At 42.6% G+C, this 17,973-nt stretch overlaps 1 protein-coding gene across 2 annotated transcripts in view; it reads right to left on the reverse strand.

Moving 5' to 3' along the window:
• The window catches only part of spock2 (SPARC (osteonectin), cwcv and kazal like domains proteoglycan 2), a 64,504-nt gene that overhangs the window by 45,672 nt on the left and 859 nt on the right, over positions 1-17,973 (reverse strand). The gene's annotated exons all lie outside the window — the stretch shown is intronic.

Consider the following 17,973-nt stretch of genomic DNA (forward strand, 5'->3'; position numbering starts at 1 on the left):
CATCCCATTGTTTGAGAACACCGGACTTTAATTTCACCTTCAAATTAACTGCTAGAGGTTCACATACGGCGGCACGGTGGTGTAGTGGTTAGCGCTGTCGCCTCACAGCAAGAAGGTCCTGGGTTCGAGCCCCGGGGCCGGCGAGGGCCTTTCTGTGTGGAGTTTGCATGTTCTCCCCGTGTCCGCGTGGGTTTCCTCCGGGTGCTCCGGTTTCCCCCACAGTCCAAAGACATGCAGGTTAGGTTAACTGGTGACTCTAAATTGACCGTAGGTGTGAATGTGAGTGTGAATGGTTGTCTGTGTCTATGTGTCAGCCCTGTGATGACCTGGCGACTTGTCCAGGGTGTACCCCGCCTTTCGCCCGTAGTCAGCTGGGATAGGCTCCAGCTTGCCTGCGACCCTGTAGAAGGATAAAGCGGCTAGAGATGATGAGATGAGAGGTTCACATACTTTTGCCACTCACAGATATGTAACATTGGATAATTTTCCTCAATAAATAAATGACCAAGTATAATATTTTTGTCTCATTTTTTAACTGGGTTCTCTTTATCTACTTTTAGGCTTACTTTTTACTTGACTTAAGCCCTTTGCTCCTCTTGGGTGCATAGGCCGTTGACGAACCACCTCCATTTCACTCTGTTGCTGGCTTTCTGTTCAAGCTCTCCCCAGTTCAACCCTCTCTCAGACATTTCTGCCTCTATGCTTCTTCTCCAGCTGTTCCTGGGGCGACCTCGTTTCCTTTTCCCTTGGGGGTTCCACTTCAGGGCTTGACGGGTGATGTCTGTGGCAGGTTTTCTGAGGGTGTGACCAATCCAACTCCATTTTCTTCTCTGTATTTGTACATCTATGGGGTCTTGATTTGTTCTTTTCCATAGATCCACGTTGCTCACTTTGTCTTTCCACCAGATGTTTAGTATCCTTCTGAGGCAGGAGTTGATGAATGTTTGTAGCCTGTGTGTTGTGTTGTTCTCCATGTTTCAGACCCATACAGCATCACCTGTTTCACGTTGGAGTTGAAGATGCGTATCTTAGTGTTTGTGGAGATGTTCTTTGAGCTCCAGATGTTTCTGAGCATGTTGAATACCACTCTTGCTTTGTTAATTCTGCTTCTCGTGTCCACATCCGTCCCTCCCGTGGTGTCTACAACACTGCCTAGGTAGGTAAAGGATTCTACCTCTGCTAGGGCAGCGCTGTTCAAGGTCACAGGATTGTTGGTCTTGGAGTGGATCTTGATCACTTGTGTTCACTCCCCTATGCTGCTACCTTGTCGTGGTAGGGTTGCTTGCGTGCCTCCGTGACTCTGAAGGCTATATCGGTGGGGGCCCATGCCCCTGGTAGGTCCAACCATGCCGGGCAGGTTTCTAGAGTAGAGGCCAGATGAAAAGCAGCAGCTGGCCCTCCAGGTTGGGGGTTGGGCATTGGGTTAACTACCCAACCCTGTAAAACACACTCCAGTTACGGAAACGCTGACGAAGAAAAACCAAATCACTCACCTGGCCGAAGAGGGTGCCCCAGCAATGGGGACTATGACGCCTACCAGCCAAACCCGCAAGGGAGCTGGTAGGCTGAAACACCTTCTGACGCCAAGGAAACTCATTACCGTGGGGACATGGAACATCAGAACCATGTACCAGGCTGGCAAGGCTGCTACCATTGGCAAGGAAATGGAGCGCTACAATCTCTCAGTCCTGGGCCTGGCAGAAACTCGATGGACACAGTCAGGTGAGGTCAAACTAACCAGTGGCCAGTCCATTATCTACTCTGGATATGAAGAAGAGGCAGCAAGCCATACAGAGGGAGTGGCTATCATGATGACAAAAGAGACCAGGAAGACCCTAACTGCATGGAAACCCATCAGCTCCCATATTATCTCAGCAAACTTCAACACTAGTAATAAGAGAGTGAAAGCCCACATCATCCAGTGCTACGCACCCACCAATGACGCAGATGACGAGGCCAAGGAGAGGTTCTATGACAGCTTAAACCACCTTCTCAATGACATTGGAACTAGGGACCTCATTATTCTAATGGGGGATTTTAATGCAAAGATTGGAGCCCAAAATGAGGGATACGAGTCTGTGATGGGTAAACATGGAGTGGGGGACCATGAACGAAAACGGCGAGATGTTTGCTGAAACCTATGTGAACAATAACCTCCTAATAGGGGGGAGTGTTTTCCCCCACAAGACAATCCATAAAATAACCTGGGTGTCACCAGATCATGTCACAGAAAACCAAATCGATCACATCTGTATAAATAAAAAGTTTAGAAGAACCATGGAAGATGTCAGGACAAGACGGGGGCCAGATGCAGCCTCAGACCACCATCTCCTGGTGGGGAAATTCAAACTAAGGCTGAAGAGATACCATCATGCAAAGGGCCAGAGGACAAAATATAATACCAGCTACCTCAGCAATGCTCAAATCAAGAAAGAATTCAGAGATACTCTCTCAAAGAAAAATACAGAGATGCAGCTTGGTCACACAAGAGAATGGACAATAAACAAAGAGTGGAAAAACCTAAAAACTGCTTGGAGCTCAACATGTGAGGAGGTCTTGGAGAGAAGATCACAAAACCAGAAAGATTGGATAACACCAGAAACCCTCAACAGAATCCATCAGAGGAGACAGCTGAAGGAAAAAGTAAACATTGCAAAAACAAGATCTGAAAAAGCAGCAGTCGTAAAGGAATACAACCATTGCCACAAAGAAGTACGCAAGAACATCAAGAAGGACAAGAGATCACAGGTGGAGAGATTGACTAAGGAGGCAGAACTTGCAGCATCCCAAAGAAACATGAAGGAACTGTACAACATCACAAGAAAACTGGCTGGGACACATCGACAAAGTAATAAACCGATCACGGACAAGAATGGCCAACTCCTTTCAACCCCAGAAGACCAGCTCAATAGATGGGTAGAACACTTCAAAGAGGTTCTTAACAGACCACCACCAGCAGAGAAGCCACACATTCCTATGGCCCAGACACAGCTAAAGATCAAGTGTGACAGACCAACAAAAACTGAAATAAAAGCTGCAATCAAACAACTAAAACCAGGTAAGGCTGCTGGCCCTGACAATATTCCACCTGAAGCCCTCAAAGCTGATGTGAACACATCTACAGACATGCTGTACAGCCTCTTTGGAAGAATTTGGGAGGACGAAAAAACACCCACAGAATGGGCAGAGGGCCACATAGTGAAACTCCCGAAGAAAGGTGACCTAAGAAAGTGCAACAACTACCGAGGGATCACCCTACTCTCAGTGCCCAGTAAGATCTTTAATCGAGTCATCCTGAACCGTCTTCAGGAAGCCGTTGACAGGAGGCTGCGGGACCAGCAAGCAAGTTTCAGGAAAGATCGCTCATGCACAGACCACATAGCAACACTTCGCATCATCATTGAACAGTCTATTGAATGGAACACATCCCTGTACATGAATTTCATTGACTTTGAGAAGGCTTTTGACAGCTTAGACTGGACAACACTATGGCAGCTAATGGAACACTATGGAATCCCCACCAAGATCATAAACCTAATCAAGAATTTATATGACGGCACCTCCTGTAGAGTCATGCATGCAGGTCAGCTTTCCCGGACCTTTGAAGTCAAGACAGGAGTCAAGCAAGGATGTCTTCTCTCACCATTCCTTTTCCTCCTCGCCATCGATTGGGTCATGAGAAAAACAACAGAGGGAAAGCGAAATGGAATCCAGTGGACATTGTGGGAGCAACTGGATGATCTGGATTATGCAGACGATATAGTTCTACTCTCACACACATACATGCAAATGCAAGAGAAGACAGACAGACTTGCACAAGCTTACTCCCAATACAACACATCTACTTTTAGGACCTGTGTGAAAATCTGAAGTTGTTTTAGGTCATATTTATGCAGAAATATAGAACATTCTAAAGGGTTCACAAACTTTCAAGCACCACTGTATACAGATATTCAAATTCCTAACAGTTCTGCCATTTGACTATAATGATTGCATGTAGGCTTTATCAAAATCAGATGTATCATTGTGATGAAGACCTCAAAATGGTCTCACATCCCACACAAAGATAACTCTGCTTGGCTACTAACAGTTATGTGGGCTTCTCACAGCTCCCAAATACATGTGTTCTCATTCAGTTGCTTTTCAATTGAGAATCCAATCAGTCATGTACCACGAAAAGACTAGGAATAAGCAATGCGCCCACCAGAACTCTATTTTCACTGTCATAGCACAGTTGGAGCAGACAGGCAAACATAAGCCTCCCACTTGATTTATGCACAAGGCTTATTTGACCAGGCTTTTCAGATTAGCAGTACAGCACATCAAAAGCACTGTTACCAGCCCACTCAGCTGATTCAGAGCATCCCAGCCCTCCTTCATGTTCTGGAAGAAGCTTGAAGGTCGACCATTCAGAAGAGGTTTTCAGAGCCAAGGGAGGCAGGCAGGCATCTCCTCAGAGACACATCTCTGACCCAGACTGACAGATCGTTTTAAGAAGCCCAAAGGCTTTGCACAGAATAAAACGAACATCTCTGAGAGAATGCCCTGCAGTTGACTAACGCCTTGCTTCACTACTGTCTATTAAGGAAACATAAAGCTGTGGGTGGCAGGTTCAGCATAGTAGTCTGTCTCCTTAGCTTTCAGATTCCAAGAAGCCAACGTGTAAACTTGCTCATCTGTAGCATACACAATGACACATGACAACCAACAGTGAAAAGAGGTTCTCAGGTAACATGAGCAATTAATAAAATTGAGTATCTATTAATCAAAGTGTGACTGGAGGTCAGTGAATGCCAAATCCATCATTTCGATAAAATGTGGTGTGGCAAGACAGAGGGATTGAATTTTGTTACTGCTGTTTAAATCTGTAAAAAATGTATGTAAAAACATTTACCAAATTTGGTCTGATACAATAAAACTGTCACAAGCATACCACACTGCTATCTAGACATCTGTATCAAGCACAATGTGTCAGTATTAAAGCACTGTATTGCTGTTTTGTGTCTTGTCTACATCCATGCTCCCCGAGTGTGTATACTTAACAGTTATTCCATAAAATCGAGTCGTACATGAGCTGATAGCTGACAAGGCGCTTAGCGCTGAGTTGGCTATAAGCAATGTACAACAAGACTGAGTGGAATAATTGTTTATTACATCCACATTTACTGGATTTTGAGAAACAGAACATTTTTATTTTTATTTTTTGCAAATTCAATAAATAAAAACTTTATACGAAACATTCGACAAAATCATTTCCACTGAAGTGGACTTCTTAAAAACCTATCGATGACTGCACAAATTGACTTTAGTGTTGTGTTTTTGTAGAAAGTGCCGTCCTGCCGAGGTATAGAATAGATTTAGAAATTTATTTAATTCTTCCTTGGACATTTTAGTTATGTAATTTTTAGTGCTGTCAAGCGATTAAAATATTTAATTGCGATTAATGTCGCGACTGTCATAGTTAACTCGCGATTAATCGCAATTTAATCGCGCATTTTTGTCACATGAAAGACCATTGTAATTCTCTTATCAGTATAAAAAAGTGAATGGGCTTGCTCACTGTTCAAACTACGGGGGTACTCGGGGGATCCGAGATCCCCTGAAACAGACATGAGATCCCTTGAAAACATGATTTGGGAAATGTTGGGGGGTCTCTAAAATATTGGCAAAATGATGTTTATTGACATAGCAATCGTGTGTAACGGGAAGCATTTGCATATCCGAAGTGAGCGCACGATGGAGATCCGCGCTCTGAGACAAGCGCAAGCACCCCCCAATGGAAAAAAAGGGACTCCCCGAAAATATCGGCATAGTTCGAACACTGGTTGTACCAATGTTTTTTTTTATTGCAGAGCATAACACGTCTTGTCACAGCCACTGCAAAGTGGGGCTGGAGCCGCCGATGGGAAAACAAAACCTAAGCCGAGCACCGTGGCTCTTCGGGGGAGGGCAGAGAACTCTGGCTGTGCGGGGCGTGGCATCATGTCACAGAGCGTTAATCTCGCGATAAAAAAATTATCGCCGTTAAAATTGAGTCAAGTTAACGCGTTAATAATGCGACATTTTTGACAGCACTAGTAATTTTCAAACTTCTTTGAGCTTTTGAACCGGTCTAAAAAAATTCAACAAATTTTAATGATTAAAGATGACGAATGTAAACAAACTGGCGAGATGACAGTAGTAATTTGTGAAAAATGCTATAATAATAATTCTTGAAAAATAAAAACATACATTCTTACTATCAAATACTTTCATTCCATATTTTGTTGCTTTTTTGTATTTTGGGGGGTTTTATCTTCAAGTAGAGTTTTTATTTCATCCTTGGTTGGTTCAGCATCACGCTCCGCCATTTTGTTTTTCTCTACTCACGGTATATGAACTGATAGCCTGGTAGTAATCAGAGCGCGCGACTGCAGATAGAATAATAATACTTATTTTTTTCGCGGTCCGGTTTCCATCAAATCCTGTGCTCTGATCGGCTGGTGAGCAGGTCCGTATCGTAGGATACGGACCCCAGTTATGGACCCCAGTTATGGACCCCGGTTACGGACCTCTGGCGACTCGCTCGTTCACAACAACAACAAACATAGTAGCATTTTTTTGTCAACATTTAGCTTTTTTAATAAGATTTATTTATAAAATTATCAAAAATCTTGTAAATTTTTGCCAGCATTTCTCAGTATAATAGCATTAATTTTACAGCATGGATAGCAATAACGACAGTCTTCACAACGAAAGCGAGTTTTACTACCCTGAGGAAGAAGAAATAAAAGAAAACATTTCAGGAGAAAGCTAAAAACCTCTAACTTGCCAACACCGAGCAAAAACATGGCTGAATCCTGAATGACTCAATTTTGTATAAATAGGGGACTACATAGGCGGCAAAATGTAGTTTTTTTCCTGCCATGGAAGTGCACTTGTTTACCGAGGAGGAAGCCATTTGCATTACAGCCGTGAATGAGGATTCAAAATGGCGTCTCGCCTCGGCTCGGTTTTCCCTTTCGAGCGCTCTCGTTTTCTGTTAGAATTTGGTAAAGAAAAAAATAAATATATTATTTACCAGCTTAAGGGGGCGGCACGGTGGTGTAGCGGTTAGCACTGTCACCTCACAGCAAGAAGGTCCGGGTTCGAGCCCTGTGGCCGGCAAGGGCCTTTCTGTGTGGAGTTTGCATGTTCTCCCCGTGTCCATGTGGGTTTCCTCTGTGTGCTCCGGTTTCCCCCACAGTCCAAAGACATGCAGGTTAGGTTAACTGGTGACTCTAAATTGACCGTAGGTGTGAATGCGAGTGTGAATGGTTGTCTATGTGTCAGCCCTGTGATGACCTGGCGACTTGTCCAGGGTGTACCCCGCCTTTCGCCCGTAGTCAGCTGGGATAGGCTCCAGCTTGCCTGCGACCCTGTAGAACAGGATAAAGCAGCTAGAGATAATGAGATAAGATGAGACCAGCTTAAGGTCGGGCCGTATGGTGAAATACCGTGACTTTGGCCTTGAATACTGACCTCGGCCCAGTACTTTCAAGACCTCGGTCACGGTATTTCACGATACGGACCTCCCAACTGGTAAATAATGGCCCTTTTCCACTACCCTTTTTCAGCTCGCTTCAGCTCGCTTCAGCCCGACACGGCTCGCGTTTCGACTATCTAAAAACAGCACGACTCAGCTCGCTTCAGCCCTGCTTAGCCCCCAAAACTCGCACCGTTTTGGAGTGGGGCTGAAGCGAGCCAAACCGAGCTGAGTGAGGCTAGGGGCGTGAGCAGACACTCCCCTGTGCACTGATTGGTGAGGAGGAGTGTCCTCACACGCCCCGCGAGCACGCTGGGATCTGTAAACACCGTAAACCCGGAAGAAGGAGAATTACGAATTAGGAAGCCTTATGCGCCTCGCCTCATCTATACGCTCTTGCCAGTATCTGTTGGCGTTGTCGGTGACAACAAGCCACAGCACCAAGACCAGCAACACTAACGACTCCATGTCCTCCATGTTTATTGTTTACTATCCGGGTTGTGAGACTACCGCTTAAAAGCTCACTGATGTCACTGTTTGCGCCGCCTAACGACATCACCTGACGTCCACCCACTTTCGCTAACTCCACCCAATGTGTCCACCCACTTCCAGCCAGCACGGTTCAGCGCGGTTGTAGTCGAAATGCAACTCCAACAGCCCCGCTCGGCTCGACTCAGCCCAACTCAGCACGGCACGGCTCAGCCGCGTTGGTAGTGGAAAAGCGGCATAACATATATATTCATGTACTGATGATGAACACTTCAGAAAAGTAACTGAATATCATCTGACTAGGACAAATGCCATCAGTTTATTAAAAACATCACAGAACTATTCATTATATTCTTAACTATATACAAGCAGGATGATACATTCATACATGTTCCTGCTTAATGAATATAAGTGCTTCATTTAATTTGTCAAGGCACACTAATACAATCCCTGAGCCTTAATCAATCCCAATCCATACACATTCATTTAGTTCAGGCTGTGAATGGATGCTGCAGAGACAAATGAACAAGCTCTTTGTAACTCAGTAACAATTTCCTAGTTGTTAGTCTTCAGGACACACTTTGGGACACACACAATGAGAATGAATGACAGCTATAAAGGTAACAGCCAGAGGGAGCAATACAATACAGTGATGCCTTTAAATGAGCAAATTTGACATGAGAAGCAGTCAATAACCCATTCTGCCCAAAAGCAGCAGAAAGAAGTGAGGGACTTGACTGCTGTGGAGCAGATCTTGACAGCTTTGACAGGGCATGTCAATGTTACACATTTCCTAAACGCATTCCCAGTATACTCTGGCTCATTATGACTACAGGCAGACTGCACCTTTCTGGCATTTTGACCAAGTCTCTGCCAAATAACCTGGCTACTCATTACTACTTTCAAAGAAAAGTTCCCAGTCTGAGGTATACTCGGCTCTTGACTTTATTAAGGACAAGCAAAAAAAGACAGAAAGTTCATCCACTGTTCCAATTCAGCTACACTTTTATTGAGTTATTTCAGATAATTCAACCACCTTCTTTGTTAAACTTAGACTGAAGACTGAAGTGAAATAGCTGGTAGAAGCATGGAAATGTTCAATTCGTCAATAAGCGTTAGCAGTCTTAGAAATAGAATTTAAAAAAAGTCTCGCTCAGGAATGTACAGGAGACTGAGCAGCACTGAAACTGGTGCTGGGCCTGCCACACTTTGCACCTGCACATCTGAATGTCCAATTCAGCAGGAAAGGGCACGGAACACAGGATCAGCATGATGAAAGACCAGTTTCTCTTGATTCGATTAAAGTCCCACCAACAACACTGGTGTGTGGCCAGAAACTCCTACACCCCACTAACTTGCTTTCATTGGCTGCCATTTCAGTGTACTCCAACTCTGCTCCCCATTAAGCCTGTGCCCAGTCCCTCAGGGTAAAACTGCGAGTTTATCAGTACTGGCTTTAGAGCAAGAAACCTGCCCATTGCAAACAGAATTCTCTGGCTGTTTTGTGCCAGTGTAGCTTGCAGAATTGTGATTTGTCTAAACCTGGGCTGCCAACTCTCACGCAATGAGCGTGAGACACACGCATTTGACTGTCTTCACACGCTCACACGCCATACCTCTGATTTCTCACGCTAGAAAAAAACTAGTTTATCTATCTGATCTAGGCTACCCATTGCGATCGATCAATTATGCCTTACGCACGGCTAAACAGGCAGACAGGTGTTCCCTTCTGTACACACTCCCCTATGGTAGGTGGCGCATCTAATGATGCTGCACTCGCCAGAAGTTGGATAATTGCCTACCGCCAATTTAGAGGAAGAGGAGAGAGAAGAAGGTATCCGAGTTGAAGACGAGTGTCTCAGACAGGTTTGTACATATGCACGCCAATGTGTGGCATTACTGGCGTAATTATGAACTTATATAAAGTTTCTTAATCGTTTTAGCCTATAAGTGTTGTGAGAATATTTAATGCCATATCGAGAGCTGTGTACTAGGCATGCTAAATCATTATAGGCCTGCTGCTGTGCCACAGCCTCTATCTTCCCCAACAAGCAGCACGGGAGAGCACCTCCTTAGCACATGTTTATTAAGGCGCATTTTTAGTTTTGTTTACTGTATGTTATCATACTTTATGACTTTATTTGAAGCCATACTGGAAATGTTATAAAATAAAGCAAGTAAGAGATAATATTACAAATGCAAGAAGAGCCATTAGCCACCATACCTATTGTTTATTTACAGGGTATTTATTTTTAATTATTTATGATGTATGTAATTGCTCAGTTAAAGTAAATAAAGCATGGTCACCTGTAAGATCAAAGAACTTGACCGTTTTGCTGTAGGCCTGCCTACCACTCAGAGCAGGTAAGATTCAGAATAAACACAAGAAACTTGTCCTCCAGGAAAAGGCATGTTGTTGTGACTGCGTAGATTTATTAAACCAACATGACTATTTGAATTCTTTCAAAGGTAGGATGTCCCGAAGGGTAAGACCACTGGCAGGACAAAAGTGGAATATTTTATTTTGACAGTCCAGCCAAGCCAGAAAAGGCAGACAGGACAGACAGAAGAGCAACAAACCGGGCAGACAGAAGAGCAGGTCTATAGGGCTACAGGAACACTGGCAGTCATCTGTAGTTTTCTAGTGTGGGGGCTTTTAAGCCAAAACTTGGTGCTTTTGTTGGCCACAAGCTGAAGGCCTGGCAAGTCAGGGTGTGTAAGAATGTAGGTATGGCACAGCAGGCCACTCCAAAAATCCACCAGAATGCAGGAACATCTACTAAATCCAAAATCTCAATACCCCCCCCCATTGTCCATCTCCAGCTGGACGACCCACAAACAAAACACCAGAATGCAGGGGGACAAGTGAATATCAAACTGAATACAAAATTCCCACTTACTGCGTGGTGTGCGGAAAAATTTTGCCGTCGACCCCCCCCCCCAAAAAAAAATCTCACTCCAAGGAATTTTGAAAAGTTGGCAGCCCTGTCTAAACACAAACTGTATTGGGATATTTGTTGGCATTACGTTATACAGTATTATAGATAATCTTAGTCAATATGACATGATGACACACGTATACCAACCTACACGGCCACTTGGCTGCAATCCTGATGGATTAGTGCCAGTCATAACAGCACTGTGGGACTTTCATATAGCTGTGATACATGCCCTGTGGGACTGTCACAAGTACTCACTCTTCACACTACCCAGCCAGGTATCTCACCTATCACTGAGGGTAAAGACGGATGCTTCAGCATTTCAGCTCATATGGTAGTCACACTTCATTAATCTATTAGGCTCACAAATGCAAACCAGCACACATTTCTACCAGTGATTAATGCACTTGATGAGAAGCAACAAATTAATCTCTTGATCAAGCTTCAACTCCACCAATCAAGACATTATGAACTGTCATCATCATCCTGCTTGTCTTATCTTAAAAAATCTTCCTATCTGCAATTAGGAAGTCTGCCAAATGACAGGCTTCCCTAAGAGCAACATTATTACACCCACCTCAGCCTGGTCCAGTGTGCATCTTAAGACCATGGTAATGACTAGGGAACTGGGGAGAAGATGCATGAAACATTTTGCTTCATTAAAAATGTAGTGGCAGTGTAACAGGTGCAAGCCTGACACGGTCTTCCGCTGCTGAGGGGAAGCACTGCTTTTAATGAGCTCCTTCTACACAGAGAGGGGGAGAGATAGAGGCTGGCAGCCACCAGAGGATTGGCCGACTCTGTTCGTTGTTTATTTTCAGTGGAACAGATGACAGCTTCACTTCTGCTTTCTGAGAAACTCTCTCTTAGCTGCTAGTGGAGGAAGGGGCAATCAGAGGCATGCACTCACAGAAACTGAGACATATATGCTGATAATGAGCATAATCCTATTACAACACTGAGCGAGTCATTAGAAGACAATGTTATTGCATCCAAGGAAAATATTGGACATTCGTCTTGCGAATGTACTGTTTAACGCTGAGACTGATGAATGTACGGCTTGGTTAAAATATTGCTTATAATTAAATATGTTCAGTCAGGATGTTAAATGGTCTATTCTTTTACATCGTCATTCACATGGGTTTAAATATCAACCGTGGAATTGGATTTTATATTCTACTAATATGTAAATAGACAGCGAGCATGACACGAGTAGATCAAGGCCACAGTGTTAAAACTGAAAGCAGGAATCTCCTTAGTGTTGCCTATTTCACACAAGTCATGGTTGGTTTACTGAAAATCTCATCATAAATATTGCTCTTTGCCAATTTGGGGAAGGAAAACACCTTGCTCTTCCATAAAATACTACAAGAAGTAAACAGGCCAGAAAAACAAACCCACAAAACATGAATATTAGGCTATACTGAAATACACTACCGTTCAAAAGTTTGGGGTCACTTTGAAATGTGCTTATTTTTGAAAGAAAAGCTCTGTTCTTTTCAATGAAGATCACTTTAAACTAATCAGAAATCCACTCTATACATTGCTAATGTGGTAAATGACTATTCTAGCTGCAAATGTGTGGTTTTTGGTGCAATATCTCCATAGGTGTATAGAGGCCCATTTCCAGCAACTCTCACTCCAGTGTTCTAATGGTACAATGTGTTTGCTCATTGCCTCAGAAGGCTAATGGATGATTAGAAAACCCTTGTACAATCATGTTAGCACAGCTGAAAACAGTTGAGCTCTTTAGAGAAGCTATAAAACTGACCTTCCTTTGAGCAGATTGAGTTTCTGGAGAATCACGTTTGTGGGGTCGATTAAATGCTCAAAATGGCCAGAAAAATGTCTTGACTATATTTTCTATTCATTTTACAACTTATGGTGGTAAATAAAAGTGTGACTTTTCATGTAAAACACAAAATTGTCTGGGTGACCCCAAACTTTTGAACGGTAGTGTACATTCTTTAGGTGACATTTAAAATACATTAAAAACCTTTATACAGGGGGCTGCAAAAGTAGGTATACAGTAAGGATTATACGTGAACAACAGCAGCAGAACGACTTCTACTTTCAGCAGGATGGGGCACCACCGCACTTTGCACTCAATGTGCGTGCGCTACTTGACAGAATTTCCCGACAGGTGGATTGGACGTCGGGGAGCCGTTGACTGGCCACCACGTTCGCCGGATCTCACCCCTATGGACTTCTTTTTCTGGGGATGTGTAAAAGATAGGGTTTTCGCACGCAAGCCACGTTCTATTGATGCCATGATTCAGTTCATACGGGAGGCTTGTCAGGAAATTGATCCTGATAAAGACCTTTGTGCCAGAGCGTGCATGGGTGTCCACACTCGACCAGTGGAGTGTATGAATGCCGGGGGCAAACAATTTGAACATTTAAGGGATTAATATGTTATAACTGACATGTTTGGATAATCAATAAAATAACGTTTTGTTTTTCATTACTGTATACCTACTTTTGCAGCCCCCTGTATATATGATATAACCAAACAAAACTCCTTTAATATCCAACCACCATTTCTTAATAGTGTACAAAGCACAATTTCCTGAACATGATTTTTGCATCCTACACAAGGATGTCTCAGCATTATCTGGCAATTCAAACTAGTTTCTCAAGATACAAGCAAGTTGAAAACTCAGAAAGGTGTTTCATGATCCATAGATTAGCTATCTTATTAGGCATCTTTGACTCTGGGGTCTAAGAGACACTGCAAATGGCAGTGCAAAGATCTATATGCAGACAGTCAGAATAAGAAGCAGCAAGAGAGGAGTATTTCTATGTCTGCTTGTTTGCTCAACCTACTGTACTGTATGTTAAACTAACCTACAGGCAGAGATTAAGCTTATGTCTGGTTTTTAAGCCCATCAGCAGAAGAAATATCTATCCCAGTGGAGCAAATTCATATCTACAAACACGTCCTCCCCTGATACAGACAATAACAAATGGCAAAGAATGTTCATTAAATATTTATCTCTGTGTGTGAGGACATATGCTTTTTTGTTCTGCTGTTTGGATTACTGTTACCATTCATTACAATGCCACTCAATACTCTGTGTCTGGAAGGGCACTAAAAGTCAAAATCAATTTCAGTAATTTGACTTTGCCTTGATACCCAGTGAAGATAAAATAAATATTTTCACAAAGAGAACCCAATACAGTTGAACTACTTCCTATATCTGTATGGAAAAGATAATAAACATCAGTATCACGGTACATTTTTTCAATTTACCCGGTCTGTGCAAATTTACTGACTACAATGCCGTTTAATATATTCGAGTTCAATGTCTATGTACTGAACGCACTGCTTTGATGTAATTGCAGTCCCTATTAATAATCATATCGTCACAGGAGTTGTGTGCTTCAACACACTATTAGTATACTGTAGGTAATCGTATGGGGCCGAGTAAAATTAAGGATTAATTTCACGAGTGGTTTCGAAGTTTTGAAAATGTCAAAACTTTGAAATCACGAGTGAAATTGATCCTTTAATTTTACCAGGAACCATACGATTACTTGTTTATAATTAGTGCTGTCAAAAATGTTGCGTTATTATCGCGTTAACTTGACTCAATTTTAATGGCGATAGTTTTTTTATCGGGAGATTAACGCTCTGTGACATGATGTAGGTTTTTCATAAGCTTTTGAAACTGCCAGGAACTTGGAACAGAGACTTTGCTTAGAAAAACGATAGCAGCTAGACTGTAATGCCCCGCCCCGCACAGCCAGAGTCCTCTGCCCTCCCCCCAAAGAACCAGCGCGCTAGCCCCGCGCCTCGGGACGAAGAGCCACGGTGCTCGGCTAGGTTTCGTTTTCCCATCGGCGGCTCCAGCCCGACTTTGCAGTGGCTGTGACAAGACGTGTTATGCTCTGTAATAAAAAAAAAAAAAAACATTGGTACAACCAGTGTTCGAACTATGCCGATATTTTCGGGGTGTGTGTGTGTGTGTGTGCTTGCGCTTGTCTCAGAGCGCGGATCTCCATTGCGCGGATCTCCACTGTTGGCACACTTCCTTTCTACTAGTTTGTGTCCCCAACCTGGCAGCAGCAGTCGTTGTCATATCGGTTTATTTTATCTTTGATGTAAACACAACACTTTGGATATGCAAATGCTTCCCGTTACACACAATTGCTATGTCAATAAACATCATTTTGCCAATATTTTAGAGACCATCCAACATTTCCCAAATCATGTTTTCAAGGGATCTCATGTCTGTTTCAGGGGATCTCGGATCCCCCGAGTACCCCCGTAGTTTGAACGGTGAGCAAGCCCATTCACTTTTTTATGCTGATAAGAGAATTACAATGGTTTTTCATGTGACAAAAATGTGCGTTTAAATTGCGATTAATCGCGAGTTAACTATGACAGTCACGACATTAATCGCGATTAAATATTTTAATCGCTTGACAGCACTATTTATAATATATAGGGCCAAATTCATACTTCGGAAGCCATTCAAGTTCACAACATTTGTCATTCACGTTTTCTGAACCAATCAGGGCGCAAGACTATCTTGCACGTTTGAATCAGCTTCTAAAGCGTCGTTCATCATGACACAAAAAAAACTGCGATAGCACCTTGTCTAACTCACAGCATTCATATGCCACTAGAGAGTCATTTATTTGTCTTTCTGCGGCCCATTTCTTAAACACTGAAAGCCAAAAATTCATACTTTTTTTGGTATTTTCATTTTCGCTTGCAGCTTTCAATTGGTTTATCATTTCTTCGTCAAATATAGTGAAACACGGCATTGCTGAGTCATCAGAGTCAGCCATTTTGTTGACAAAATTTGCTAATTTTTGTAACCGTAACCAAGCAATGAACTAGCCAATAGCATTTCAGAAATACGGCCCCAGGTTAAGGGGTCAATAATTGATTGACCAATCAGAATTGAGTAATTTGGCCCTTTGTATTATAATTCTTGGAATGTGAAGGACACAAGTCTGCTAAAAAAAAAAAAAAACGGGTATGAAGGATGCCACTGCTCTTTTCAAACGATGTGCCTCTCAGCTTAATGGTGCATCTTAGCCATCTCAGAGGACACATGAACTATCATAAATCTCTTTTCCTTTCAGCAAAAGAAGAGTATTCTTCAAAAAAGAATGAAATACTATGAGATACAATTTCAAGTTTCTTGCTGCTAAATTTTCACCTCTATCAAAGGAGTTGTTGACATTGCTCTCAGGAGAAGGCATGGTGGATCAGATTTACAGGGGTTCTCCAGTGTCTGTTCACCAGAGACACAAGGTAACAAATCCCAAATTGCAGTTTTCAGTAACCATTAGGAACAATGTGACTTCCCTGAAGCTTTTTTTTCTCCCCTCCTCTCTCTCCCCCTCCTCTCTTCCCCATATCTTATTCTTTTTATATTTGTATATGTAAATACTTAATTTATTTTAATTTATCTTATTTCTTTTCTCTGTTTATCTGTAATGCTGCTGCTGGAATCTTAATTTCCCTGAGGGAACCCTCCCAAAGGGATCAATAAAGTTTAATCTAATCTAATCTAATCACATGGAAACAAAACAAAAACACTTGTACAATGCACATATTTAGGAGCCAGTGCACTTTCTTTGTTTCCATAATATGATCTATGCATAAACAAGCAATACAAAGGCCTGGCACTGCAATTGAAATAACATATTGTACAGTATTTGTGCTATAAACTGTATGTCAAATCAGTACTACAGAAAGATGAGTGCATCTGAAAATATTCATTATCACTAGATACTTTAGATTAAAAAACATAACCAGAGGCCATGTTACATTAAAAAAAATTAAATAAAAAATCCAGAGTGGAAGAGCAGTGGATATTACTCAATCCCACAGTTCCGATGTTACAGAGAGGTTTGGCTTGAGAAAGTGGTGGGTTGCACTAAAGCAGCTTTCATTAGAATGTGTGATTACTGATTTGGTTTTGCATTAATATACTGAATTACAAGATCACGGGATGACTAGTCATAGAATACATGTGAAGATTACCACAGTCACTTGAATGCTATACCAAAATTAGGAAAATGTTCGACCACTGAGGAGAGGTCTGTAGCCTGTTTTACTCAATTTCAGATGCATATGCCTGCGATCCTGTAGAACAGGATAAAGCGGCTAGAGATAATGAGATGAGATGAGATAAAAGAATCTTAACTGAATGGCTAATACTGGGGTCATGAGCGCACTTTTTGATGCGATTTTTTTTAAAAGTACCTGATGATCAGACTACAGAGGCTCCTATGTAGTGGAGCTTCAATGACAGTGTGATCATGTAAAACTCCTTGGTAAATCATAATGGTCTTGTTCTAACTTATCCCTATCTCACTGTGCTGCTAATTTAGAGAATGATACACAGTCCAGCTTCAGGAGTTTAATAAATACTATTGGAAAAAATCATTAACAGTGCTAAATCAAATTTTCTCTTGGGGGGGGGGGGGGGGGGTTAATGTTTCATTCACTAGTGCTAGTCCATACAGCCTGATTAGATTCTTGCTCGAGTTATTTAATACAAAATAATCCAATACTTTTGGATTTTTGACCCTCAATGTAGCTTGCAAATTTAGCTGTTTATTATTATTCATCTCATCTCATTATCTCTAGCTGCTTTATCCTGTTCTACAGGGTCGCAGGCAAGCTGGAGCCTATCCCAGCTGACTACGGGCGAAAGGCGGGGTACACCCTGGACAAGTCGCCAGGTCATCACAGGGCCGACACATACACACAGACAACCATTCACACCTACGGTCAATTTAGAGTCACCAGTTAACCTAACCTGCATGTCTTTGGACTGTGGGGGAAACCGGAGCACCCGGAGGAAACCCACGCGGACATGGGGAGAACATGCAAACTCCGCACAGAAAGGCCCTCGCCGGCCACGGGGCTCGAACCCGGACCTTCTTGCTGTGAGGCGCCAGCGCTAACCACTACACCACCGTGCCGCCCCTTTATTATTATTATTATTATTTCATTTATTTTTAGTCACATATCCTGTGGTAAGGTGTGTGTGTGCTGTCTTCTAACTGCTCTGA

The sequence above is a fragment of the Neoarius graeffei genome, chromosome 7 (assembly GCF_027579695.1).
Source record: "Neoarius graeffei isolate fNeoGra1 chromosome 7, fNeoGra1.pri, whole genome shotgun sequence".
NCBI classification, from domain to species: Eukaryota; Metazoa; Chordata; class Actinopteri; order Siluriformes; family Ariidae; genus Neoarius; species Neoarius graeffei.